The 13,103-nt window shown below is 43.5% G+C and overlaps 1 long non-coding RNA gene across 1 annotated transcript; it reads left to right on the forward strand.

Annotated features, from left to right (window-relative positions):
• The first annotated feature begins 3,548 nt into the window (after positions 1-3,548).
• Positions 3,549-12,099, forward strand: LOC136162937 (uncharacterized). Its single transcript, XR_010662177.1, has 3 exons — positions 3,549-3,774; positions 4,539-4,642; positions 7,589-12,099. It is a non-coding gene; the product is annotated as an uncharacterized lncRNA (long non-coding RNA).
• The last annotated feature ends 1,004 nt before the right edge of the window (positions 12,100-13,103 follow it).

The following is a 13,103-nucleotide window of genomic DNA, read 5'->3' on the forward strand; positions in this document are numbered from 1 at the left end:
CTTCTGCCTGGAAGAAGTCTCAAAGGAGAGTTTTGATGTTAATCTAGTGGTTTCAAGGTCACACACCTGAAAAGGCTTCTACCAAACTAACAAAAACAAACCTAAGGGTCAATTTGTCACTTTATATATTAAAAAAAATTTCAATTTCTAGGAGGAAACTTTTACATTCCAGAGGGATTCCCCCCACGCCGACCCGACACACACATCATTTTACATAGCTTCATTACCTGTGCCAGTCAGGATTCTGTCAGAGAAATGGAAACCACTCCAGATATCCCAAATACACAGGATTTAAAAGCTGTGTATTAGGGGATTTAGGTGAGAGGGCTGGATGAGGGAAGGTCAGGGAAGCCACTGTCAGACCCCACAAAATTGGGAAGTACCAGGTCTGCAGAGATCACCCAGTCTGCAGCAGTACTGTTGAACAGCTTGCAGGAGGTTGCCTGGAGGCCACCGTCAACCTCGTGCCCGTCCAGGCCAATTCATAGAAGGCGGACTCTCCTATCTTTGGTCTAGGAAATCTTGTGTATGTGACTCTATTGCCAGGAACTTACTTAGAACTGTGGTTGCAAGGAAGGTGGGAAGCTATAGACCCCAGGGCCCTCGGCTGGCGGCCGAGGAACGTGCAGTCGTGTGGGGGTGCTGCAGTCCTGGCCAGGCTAGAGGACCAGAGCCCCTTCAGTGCATGCTTTCCTGTCCGCTCAGCCAAGTGGCCGCTCCTATTTCCCCAGCCGCACTTGGCAGGGACAAGGCGTTCATGAGCCACTATGTCCAGGGAAGCGGAGAAAGGGCACAAGAATAGAAAAGTCCTAGAGGCATTTTACAACATGTAGAGACATGAATAAAGGCAGTTAAAAAATAGTTGTCTTTGCCAAGGGCACATTATGAAGTCCTGGACACATGGGAAGAGGTGGGGATTGGATGTCTGGAGCAAACAGCTGTAGGGGACCCTGGGGAGGTCACTCATTTCTGTGTCCTCTGCTTCTTCATCTGTTAAATGAGAGGGCTAAAAGCAAAACCCTGACCTTCTGTGATGCTCTGATTTGTTAATTTGTGTGAACAGAGATATGGTGCGCTTGGCATTAGGACATGACTCTTCCTGTCTCCTCTCCTTCTCCCCTGGATTCTTCCCTCTGCCTCTGAAAGGATGCTCAGGACTCTGTGTCCTTCAGAGACAGACAATCAAAGGAAACTCTTTCCATGACCTTATCATTAGTTCTCTTAAAATACTGTTCCATCTTGATCTTAACTTATACCTTTTTTTTTTTTGGAGGGAATGGGAAAAAAATTTTAATTCAAGTAAAGTTGACTTAAAACACTATGTTAGTTCCAGGTGCACATTGTAGTAATTCAGTATTTCTATACAGAACAAAACAATCAAGATGATAAATCTAGTTACCATCTGTCACCATAGAAAGATATTACAATATCATTGACTATATTCCCCTGCTGTATATTTCATCCCTGTGACTCATTTATTTTGTAATTGGAAGTTTGTGCCTTTTAATCTCCCTCTCTACTTCACTCATTCCCCTACTCCTTCTCCCCTCTGGCAACCACCTGTTTGTTCTCTGTATCTGTGAATCTGTTTCTGTTTCGTTCCATTTGTTCATTTGGTTTGTTTTTTAGATTTCACATATAAATGAAATCATATGGTATTTGTCTTTCTCTGATTTATCTCACTTAGCATAATACCCTCTAGATCAATCTATGTTGTCACAAATGGCAAGATTTCATTCTTTCTTATGATTGAGTGGGCTTCCATGGTAGATGATAAAGAATCTGCCTGCAATGCAGGAGACCCCAATTTGATTCCTGGGTCAGAAAGATCCCGGGGAGAAGGGATAGGCTACCCACTCCAGTATTCTTGGGCTTCCCTGGAGACTCAGACTGTAAAGAATATGCCTGCATTGTGGGAAACCTGGGTTTGATCCATTGGTTGGGAAGATCCCCTGGAGAAGGGAATGGCTACCCACTCCAGTATTCTGGCCTGGAGAATTTCATGAACTGTATAGTCCATAGGGTCGCAAAGAGTTGGACACACCTGAGTGGCTTTCACTTTCATTTTTTTATGACCAAATAGTTTTCTGTTGGGTTTCCCAGGTGGCACAGTGGTGAAGAACTGCCTGCCAATGCAGGAGACTCAAGAGATGCTATATATCACATCTTTTCAGTCTTGAGACCTCTTGAAAACATCATGTGTTGATGCTGAATAGTAGGACACTGGGGTGCAAGCTGTCTTGGCTTGCAGGTCTCAGGTCTTAGAAGAAAAAGTGCAAGGGTTCACTCCCTGGTCAGGGAATAGGTATATGCTTACATGGCCTATATGTCAGCACAGGAAAAGTGTCTTGCCAAGGGGTCCTGCTGCCTGGGACCTATATTTTGAGCAATGTGCTTGTATTAGTTTCTTGGAGCTGCTGTAACAAATTACCACAAACTTGGTGGCTTGAAATAAAAATTTATTTAATTGTGGAGTCTCAAGGTCTGAAATGAAGGTGTTGTCAGGGCCACACTCCCTCCAGGTGCACTAAGGGAGAATTCTTGGGTCCTCTAGTTTCTGGTGGTGCCAGGTATTTCTTGGCTGTGGTTACATAATACCAGCCTCCACCTCCATCTTCCCACAGCCTCCTCTGTGTCTGTCTTCTCTCTACACATCTCTTAGAAGGACATGTTTTTAAATTTAGGACCCATTTGAATAATCCAGGATAATTTTATCTCAACCATATCTGTTAATACAAAGAACTTTTCCCCCAAATAGTCACATTCACAGGTTTTGATGATTAGGACACAGCTGTATCTTTTTTTTTTTTTTTTTACAGCTGTATCTTTTTTCAGATTCACAGATTGACCTATAGTAGTGCTTCGTCTCTTCCCCAGGTGATTGGATGAGATGTGGGCACCTGAGCTCCAGACAGCCAGTCCATAGGCTGACCTGCCCACCTCAGCATGGTCCAGTTTGAGGATGTGAGCCAGCTAATCAAGGTGATACTTTCTGGAGTTGGAACAGGGGAAACATGGAGAGGTTGAGCTGGTTAACAGCTGGGCCAGAAGGTGAAAGGGTGCCATAGGTTGATGCCTGGGGCCAGCGGAAATTGTGAGGGAGTAGGTGCCAGAAGTAAAGAGAAATAAAGCAATTAGCAGAGAGGAGGATGGAGCAGACACAGAGGGGGAAGATGTGCCAGGAAGGAGACCTTGCAGCTCAGCGGAGAGACAGAGGAAGACCTGCTTCTGGGGACTGCTTTGGTTCCTGGCAGCCTTTCAGATGCAGGGTGAAGCCTGAAAAAGGGAACTCTTTCCCTGGGGCACTGGTGGGATTATTTTCCCTTGGGACCACAAGAGCCTGAACAACGGTGGACATTCCTGGTCCTGTAGGTGGAAGCTGAAGTTCCCATGGAAGGCTCTTTGTGAAGATGTTATGAAGCATCCCTCCCATGATCCTTAGTGATGTCACATCACCACTCTTCTCATCAAGAAGTCATGTCCTCTCTCCTCTCCTTGAATCTCAGCTTGGAGATGTGCCTTGTTTTGGCCAGTGGGCCATTCGCAAATGTGATGCAAGCAGAGGCTTGAAACCCTCCTTGGTGTGAGGTTTGCCCTCTCTCTGGTTGTGGCTGGAGTGGAAACGAGGATGTGAGTGAGCCTGAGCTCATCTCCTGAAGAGCCCACATGGAAAACCGAAGCATCCCAGCTGGAAGACTGACAACTGCTAGATGCGTGTGTAAAGACATCTTAGCCTATCCAGCCCGAATCAGACCACCAGATGACTGCAGCTGGGTGAGAGACCCCGGGCAATACTTTTGGCAGGGCCACCAATGAAGTCAGCCACATTGCTGACCAGCAAAATCATAAACCTGGAAAATGGTTGTCATTTTAAGTGACTAAACCTGGGGTAGCTCGCTGCAGAGGATGGCAGATATCTGAAATACAGTCCCTATGTAGCCAAGCCTCCCGCACCCCCAAGCACAGAGTCAGCCCCTGAGGGCAGGCTCCTGGTGACTCTTAGGAGTTTGTGGCAGAAACTGTGGTCTCCCATAACCATCTTGCCCTTTATCTTTTTAGTAATGGAATTTTTTAGTAACGGCACAAGTCCACCCAACTAGGAACTATCTCTCCTGGTCTTCCTTGCAACTGAGTGTGACCACATTTTTCACCAGTAGAATGGAATGAAAGGGATGTGTACAACTTTGGCATTACTTCTTTTTTATTTTTTTAATTGAAGTACAGTTTATTTACAATGTGTTAATTTCTGCTGTACAACAAAATGATTCTGTTGTACTTATATATATGTGTGTATATATTCACATACATAACTCTTGTATATCTTTTCCATTATGGCTTATCACAGGATATAGAATATGGTTTCCTGTGCTAAACAGTAGGACTTTGTTGTTTATCCATCCTATATATACTAGTTTACATCTGCTAATTCCAAACTCCTAGTCCTTCCTTCCCTGACCTCTCCTCCCCCTTGGACTGCATTACTTCTTTAAAAACAATTTTTTTGCCTTACACTTCCTTTGTTTTCCCCTTGCTACCAGCTGGAACGCAGAGCTCGGGCCAGCCAGAGTGGACGAAGTTCTCTGGGGCAGGGCTAGTCAAAGTGTGGGCCACAGACTGGCTGTTTGATACAGTCCATGACAAGGTGAGTACAGAAATTGGGATCAAGTGTTGACAGATTTTTATAACAAATTGACAAATTGTTAGTTGAATATAACACTAGAAACCGAGGTTTGAAAAATGTGTGCAGGATTTTTTTTTTAAGTTTTGTATTGTGTTTAACCAAAATTATGATTTATAGTAAGACTGGGCAAAAAAAAATCTGACTCTTCTCCACAGAAAGTCTGGGAAGCACTGCTCTATGAGATGGCAAGTTAATGACCACCCTGGATCTTAAAAGTGGCCAGAACCTGGTCAGGACCTCTCCCTCAGCCTGTCGTTTTCATCTCTCTCTGAATGTTACCTTTTGCCACAAGGCAGGGCACCTGGCAGGTTGGAGCTCCACAATCTAGCTTTTCAGTCCCACAGCCGAAAAGGAAAGAGGCCATTTCCCCATAGCTCCAGTTAGAAAACTTTTGGAGAGGGACACGACTGGGTCAGTTAGGTCATCCACCTCACAATGAATCCCTATGACAGGGAGGTGAGACCATGTGAAACGGCAGCTCCCATTGGACCACACAGGTGAGTGTGGGGAGCAGTTTCCAAAACACAGGCGTGGGGGCACTGCTTTTCCTGGGAGAAGGCAAGTACCAGGCAGACACGGAACACGTCCAGCACAGGGAACTTACAGCTCTCCACCCACTCTTGGCTCTTGTCTCCCAGCCTCCCAAACACATTCCCACCAGGAACAGCCCTCCAGCTCCTACACCAGGAACAAAGGAGGTGGGAGGTTAGTGTGGGGAGAGAGGAAGCAGCCTGTGCTTGTCCAGAGGGGAAAGAGATCAGCTCCACTCGGTGAGTCGAATACAGCTCAGAATGGCTGGGGGTGCCGAAGATGTGAGGCTGGAAACCACATCCTGCAGGCGGTTGGTCCTCAGGGAGTCCCCAGCTGGCTGAAATTGAAACCAATGACTAGCTGCTGAACCAACAGTTGAAAAGGGATGAGGCTGGAGGCTGGGAGGTCAGTTAGGAGGCCGTTGGAGCCATCCAAGGAACAAATGATGATGGCCTGAGGGGTAAGGTGGTGCAGAGGAACGAGACAAGTACATTCAAGAAACATTTAGGAGGGAAAAAGGACTGGCTTCGTGGATGAGTTCATTGACGGGGAAATGCGAGAGGAGGGGAGTCCTGGATGACACATGGGGATGATGATGCCATTCATTAAGGCAGAAAACCTGGGTAGAGAAGGGGCATGGGGAAGTCAAGCTGGCTGGCTTCTGTCTTAGACATGCTGGGTTGGAGGTGCCAGGGACTTCCAGATTCTCTTACTTTTTGCTTAAACCATGTCTGCAGTGTCTTAACTGGTTGCTCTTTGTGTTTTCCCCTTTTTAAGGGATTTGAGCAGGTTAATGTCCCAGGTGATATCCCTGCCATGGTCACAAGCTTCAGTGGTTTCCTGCTTTCCCTAGACTGTCATCTAAGCTAAAGAGCTTAGGCACCCGAGGCCCCTGAGATCTGATCCCTGCTTCCACCTCCTTCCTCATAGGCTACATCACTTCTTCCTGGGCCTGTGTTCTGGCTACACTGAATCACTGACTTTCCCCAAGCCTTAGGTCACACAGTTCTCCCAGCCTGGAGTGCCCCCTCTCATGGATACCTATGAAAAACTTCACTCATCCTTCAAAGTCAAGTTCACATGCTACCTCTTCCATGAGGTGATCCTTGGTTCTCCATATGGGAAGATAATCCCCCACTATCTGAATTGCTGCTGCATATTCTCTAAATCCCTGTCATCTTTCTCTCATGTCCTGTATGCATGACAAATACAAGTAAGACAGTGATATAAGTAAGACAAATATAAGTAACACAGTAATTGATGGGCCTGGTATCAGTGTGTGGGGACATGGGTTATTTTTGTTTGTTTATGAAGCATCTGTTCTCCAGTTTGTGCTGTTTCTGGAAACATCACTCTTCCTTTGAGAGCCACCCTCTACCATGCTTTCAGCCATTGTGCTTCAGACTGGGCTGACTGCTCCCACCCATGGCAAATGCCCAGGCCCTGTGATTTAGGAATTAGCTCATTTCATTCTCTGACTGCAGTGATTAGTTCAAGACTGAACTCAATTCAATAGAAGCCCAGGCAGGACTTTGGGGGTAAAGGGCAGAGGGAGCCTAAGAGAGGGAAATTAGGGGACAAAGAGCTCACTATTCATGCAGTATTGAACTGGAAGATGAGGTTCTGGGACAGTCTACAGCCATTTTGCCTCCACCAAAGGAGCACTCACTCAGGAATGGAGCCAGTCAGAGGAAGACTGGGTTGAGAGGTGTTCTTGATGATGCCGTGTGCACACCTGGATCAAGTGGCCCTTGTACCTTTTTAGTTATTTTAACCGACAAATTCCTTTTTATGCTTAAGACAGTTTAAATTAGGTTTCTATTACTGGAAGACAAAATGATTTAACTATTATAAGATGCTCAAAGCACTTGTATGTATGTATGAATGAACGAATGAGTAGGTGACTTAAGATCTCTTCCCTTCTATTATAGGAATACTCCTTTGGGAATCAAATCTCACAGCATTATTTGTAACGATTTATCAAGGAATTATCCAGTTTAAGTACCAAGTGAATTCACGACCTACAGGTGCCTCTCTGTATGAGCTTTAGCAGGAGGAGAAGCCGGGCATGTTTCTGACCTCAAGGAGCCAGCGCTGAGTGTTCAGTTGCTCACTTATGTCCAACTGTTTGTGACCCCATGGACTGTAGCCCACCAGGCTCCTCTGTCCATGGGGTTTTCTGGCAAGAATGCTGGAGTGGGTTGCCATTTCCTCTTCCAGGGGTTCTTCCCGACCCAGGAATCGAACTGGTGTCTCCTGCATTGGCAGGCGGATTCTTTACTACCTGGAAGCCACAAGGAGTCAGACACACGTGCTTCTGCAGTGTACTTATCGAAGTAATGTTCTTATTTGTGTTTCCTCCTCCCCCTGCTCCAGGAGGGCAGCTGTCCTATTCACTGCTGTATCCCTGCCACCTAGAGGAGTACCAGGACACAGTGAGCTCAGTAAGTGTTTGTTCTGATGAATGACTGAAACATACCTGTTGAATGAATGAGAAAACAAATCAGGAAGGAAAGTCATGGAAACTAGACTCCAAAGAGGATCTGCGAGCTACCCAAGCCAGGCTACTCGGACTGGGTCTTGCACCTGTCTACTGACCCTCTGCCCACTGATCCTTCCAAGACATGATGGGAGGGTTGCAAAAAGAGCCAAAGGGCTGTTCTGGGAAGAACTGAGAAGACATCAAGAAAACAATGATGTGAGGATTCTGGGAATATAGCAGTGATATTGGCAACAGCAATGTATACTGTTGTTTTGCTTTTACACCTTTACTGAGATATAATTCATATACCATATAATTCACCCATTTAAAGTGTACAATTCAGTAATTTTCAGTATGTCCACAAAGTTCTGCAACCATCCCCACAGTCAATTTTAGAACATTTTTGTCACCCTCAAAAGAAATACTGTACCTATTAGTATTCATTCCTCATTTTCCTCCAAACCACGCCCTTCCTCCCAGTCCTAGGTAACCACTAGGGCTACATTCTCTCTCTCAAGATTTGCCTGATCAATATTTGGTCCTTAGTGACTAGTTCTTTGCACTTAGCATAATTTTCAAGATTCATCCATGATGCAGCATATATCAGTACTTCCTTGTTTTTTGTTGATGAATAAAATATATGGGTATATCACATTTAATTTATTCATTTAGCCATTGAAGGACATTTGGGTTGTTTCCACTTTGGGGCTGTAACAAATACTGCAGTTATGAGATTTTTATTAGACACATGTTTTCATTTCTCTTGAGCATTATCCTGGATGGAATTTCTGGGTCATAAGGAAACTTCATGTTAACAATTTGAGGAACCGACAAGCTGTTTTCTAAAGCAGTGGTCCCTAAGCTTTTTGGCACCAAGAACCGGTTTCGTGGAAGACAATGCGACCAATGGTTCAGGCGGTAATGCAAACGATGGGGAGTGATAGGGAGCGGCAGATGAAGCTTCACTTGCTTGCCTGCCGGCCGCTCACCTCCAGCTGTACCAGTCCACAGTCAGGAGGTTGAGGACCCCCATTCTAGAGTGACTGCACCATTTTACATTCCCTCCGGCTGTCTTTGAGGATTCTACACCCTTGCTAACACTTTTTTATCCTCTTTTTTTATTATACCCTTCCTAGTGGGTATCTCATCTGGTTTTGTGCTTTTGTTTTTTTGTATTTTAAACTTTTTATTTTGTATTGGGGTATAGCTGGTTAGGAGAAGGCAATGGCACCCCACTCCAGTACTCTTGCCTAGAAAATCCCATGGTCGGAGGAGCCTGGTAGGCTGCAGTCCATGGGGTCGCTAAGAGTAGGACACGACTGAGCGACTTCGCTTTTACTTTTCACTTTCATGCATTGGAGAAGGAAATGGCAACCCACTCCAGTGTTCTTGCCTGGAGAATCCCAGGGACGGTGGAGTCTGCTGGGCTGCCGTCTATGGGGTCGCACAGAGTCGGACATGACTGAAGCGACTTAGCAGCAGCAGCAGCAATGCCTAATGATGCTGGGCATCTTTTCATGTATTCATTGTCTATTTGCATATCTTCTCTGGAGAAATATCTGTTTTGATCCTTTGCCCATTTTTATTTGGGTCTTTTATCTTTTTATTATTGAATTGCAAGAGTTCTTTTTGTATTCTGGATACAAGCCCTTTGTCAGATATATGCTTTCTGCATATTTTATCTTATTCTGTGGGTAGTCTTTTCATTTTCTTGATGGTATCATTTGCAGCACAGGTTAAAACTTTTTAGCATATTACAAAAATAATTTTATTGAGGTATGATTTATATACCACAAATTTCACCAATTTTAAGCTCATAATTCAGTGATTTTTAGTAAATTTACAGAGTTGTGCATCATTATAACCATAATCATAATTTAGTGTTAGAAAGTGTCTATCACCCCCTAGAAAGCTATTGGGCCATTTCCAGTCAATTGCTGTTAAACTACCAGTCCCAGCTTGCCAAAAGATTTGCCTGTTTGGATATGTTGGTATAAATGGAATCATACAATATGTGTTCTTTTGTGTATGGCTTCTTTCATTTAGCATAAATATTTTGAGGCTTACCCATGTTATAACTTGTGTCAGTAGCTCATTACTTTTTCATTGCTGACTAGTATTCCATTGTTATCTATTCATTAGTTGATGGACATTTGAGTTATTTTTAGTTTGGAACTATTAAGAATAACACTGCTATGATTCAATGTAATTGTCTTTGCTCTCTCTGGTTTCTTTTGGGGGGGGGCTGTTCTGGGTCTTTAGTTTGGAGCTATTATGAATAACACTGATATGATTCAATGTAACTGTCTTAGCTCCAGCTTCTTTTTTGGGGGGCTGTTCTGGGTCTTCATTGAGGCACTTGAGCTTCTCTAGTGCAGTGCCTGGCTTTGTTGCTCCAAGGCATGTGGGAATCTTAGTTTCCCATCACGGATTGAGCCTACGTTCCCTGCATTGGAAGGTGGGTTCTCAACCACTCAACCACCAGGGAAGTCCCACTTTGGTCTTCTATAAACAAATACCATAGACTGGGTGGCTTAAAAAACACATAGGTATTTCTCATAGCTCAGGAGCCTAGGAAGTCCAAGCTCCAGGCTCTGACAGATTCAGTTCCTGGTAAAGGGCCTCTTCTTGGCGTGGAGGCATCTGCCTTCTTCCTGCCTCCCCATATGGCAGACAAAGTGACTGGTCTCTCTTTCTCTTTTTATAAGGATACTAATCCCATCATGGGAGCCCCATACTCATGATCTATTTAAAATCTAATCACCTCCAAATAACTTACCCATTGGGATTAGGGCTCCAACATATTAATTTTGGGGGAGACAAATTTTCAGTCCATAATAATTATTATTAAAAAAATTATTGATATGATTGGATTTACATCTACTATTTGCTGTTTGTTTTTGATATGTCTCATGTCTGTTTTGTTCCTCTGTTTCTCATTTACTGCCTTCTTTTGTGTTAAATATTCTTATAGCATACCATCTTAATTTCTTTGTTTTCAAAACTATCTGTTGAATTATTTTCTTAAGGGTTGCTTTAGGGATTATCACAGGCATCTTAACTTATCACAAAATAGGAGAATATTTGACAATTTGCATGAATTATTTAATAATTTTATATGTAATAAGTAACACTTTAAATATTTAATATTGTTATATTTAATTTATAGTAATTTAAATGCCTAATTATTAACTTAATTTAATACATTAACTATTACATTTAATTTAATATTATAATAAATTATTAAATCAATCGCATACATATTTAATAAATAATTTAATATTTAGGCATTTGGCATGTGGGCTTCATTTGTACCCCATGCCCCAAGCCCTGAAATATGTTGGGGGCAGACCTATTTGTCTCATATCGGTATGCATACATAGCAATAGTCATACTATGAATTATATATTGTGAATGCTATGATTCTATAGCCTGCTTTTTAAACTTAACATTTTGTTGTAGGCATTTTTTTTCTTTTTTTTACCATAAGCCTCTGTGAACTTTTATAAGCTTTAGTTAAGCACTTCTCTGCTTTAAGACATTTAGGCCATTTTCAATTTTCAGCTCTTTTGAGTTTGTTTTTGATGCTGCAGTGAATACCTTCATGTACTGTTTTCCATATTTTAGAATCTTTACCATAAATCTCCAATAGTAAGATTACTTTGTTGAAGAAAACAAATATTTTTATAGTTCTGAGTATCTGTCACCATATTTTCCTTACGAATTATAAAGTGTAATTGTTATCTCTGCATGTGCACTGGGTGTTAGTTGAAATTTTTTTCTATGTAACTTTGTGTTCCTTTGGTGATTAGCTGGGTTGGACATTTTTCTATGAACACATTTACTAGTCATAATTTGTTTTATGTAAATTGCTTCTTTATGCTTCTTGGGTTTTTGTATATAAGGCCCTCTGTGTATTTTTTCTTGGCTGCATCAGGTCTTAATTGCAACATATAGGCTGAGTTGCCCCGTGACAGAATCTTAGTTCCATCATGGAAACTAAGGGATCAGACCCATGTCCCCTGCGTTGGAAGACAGATTCTTAACTGGTTCATCAGAGAAGTCCAGTCCTGTACTTATTTTTAAACTATCAGTTTGCATGTACTCTTTATGAAATATTCCCTCCTCAAGACTTTTTAGGAAGGAGACAGAGTATAAATAAATAAAAAGAGACAATAGCCTTTTATTTCCCTTATTTGTTGTCAGTATTTATTCCCATTTGCCCCTTTTCACTCTTTTTGTTAAATGCAGAAAATGTGATTTCTCTGTAGTCAAACCTGCTAATCTTTCATTTGTGATTTCATCGATGATTCCAGGTTTAAAAAAGACATTCTCCCTCCAGAGGTTTGTTGAATGTTTCTCTTCTAGTTTCTTTATGGCAAAAGCCACCATGATATTGTAAAGTAATTAGTCTCCAATTAAAATAAATAAATAAAAAAAATTTTAAAGTATGTAGCTCTTTAATCCTTGTAAAATTTCTCTATAAAAACTCCTGCTGGTCTGAAAAAAGGAGATAATCTCAAAGCACAGGTTTCTCAAACTCAACGGTTTCCTTCCCTGGTTTCCTGGGGCCTCTGCCTGGGGCCATCTGTCTGGAGGAGAATCAGCACTTGCCTCTTGAGCTGAACCCTCCTCCAAAGGGGCAGCACAGGGCAGTGGAAAAATAAGAACAGGAACCTGAGTTTGACACCTGGCTGTGTGTGTGGACCCTCAGCCACTCCTCTCTGCCAAACAGGGCGAAGTATGCCTGACTGACAGGGCAGCTCTGAGGGTGACAGGAGATGAAGTAGAGAAAGTTCTAGAACACTACGTGGCCCATCATAAATCTTTAGGTTCTGCGTTTGCATTGACTTGGTTCCTGGGTCCCACTTTCTGCCCAGAGGTGACCCCTAAGCCTCCCTCACCACACAGCACAGGCAGGCCTGCCAGAGCATTTAAGAGTATTTACTCTCTTGGGTGAGAAAATTGAGGCTTAGAAAGGTCAAGTGGTGGCACAGCTGATGCTCTTGACCGCTCTGAGGTACTGTATCCTCCAGCATCACTTTGCCTCAGGGCACTCCAACTTTCTCAGATGTGAAATGAAACTAATTGTCCTTATTAAGTCTCCACTGCTGCAGGGTTCTTTGATGATCAAACGAAAGGTTCTGAAAGAGTCCACGGAAAAATCCAGAGGCAAGGTAGAGTCCCCTTGGGCTGCTCTGTCCACCCTCCCTCGCCTGGGACACAGACGGAGCCTTGTGTTAGCTCTGTGAGGCTCCCGCCTCCTCACCCCGCTCCCCAGGAAAACCACGCGGAGACTGTGAAGGCCCCTTGTGCCCGCGGCTCACCAGGCAGGAAGCCCGGGGTTTGGCGGAGGCCCCAGGAAGCAGAGCCCGGAGGTGGCTGCACTCAGGCCCAGCTGTGTTCAGC

Source organism: Muntiacus reevesi, chromosome 3 (assembly GCF_963930625.1).
Source record: "Muntiacus reevesi chromosome 3, mMunRee1.1, whole genome shotgun sequence".
NCBI classification, from domain to species: Eukaryota; Metazoa; Chordata; class Mammalia; order Artiodactyla; family Cervidae; genus Muntiacus; species Muntiacus reevesi.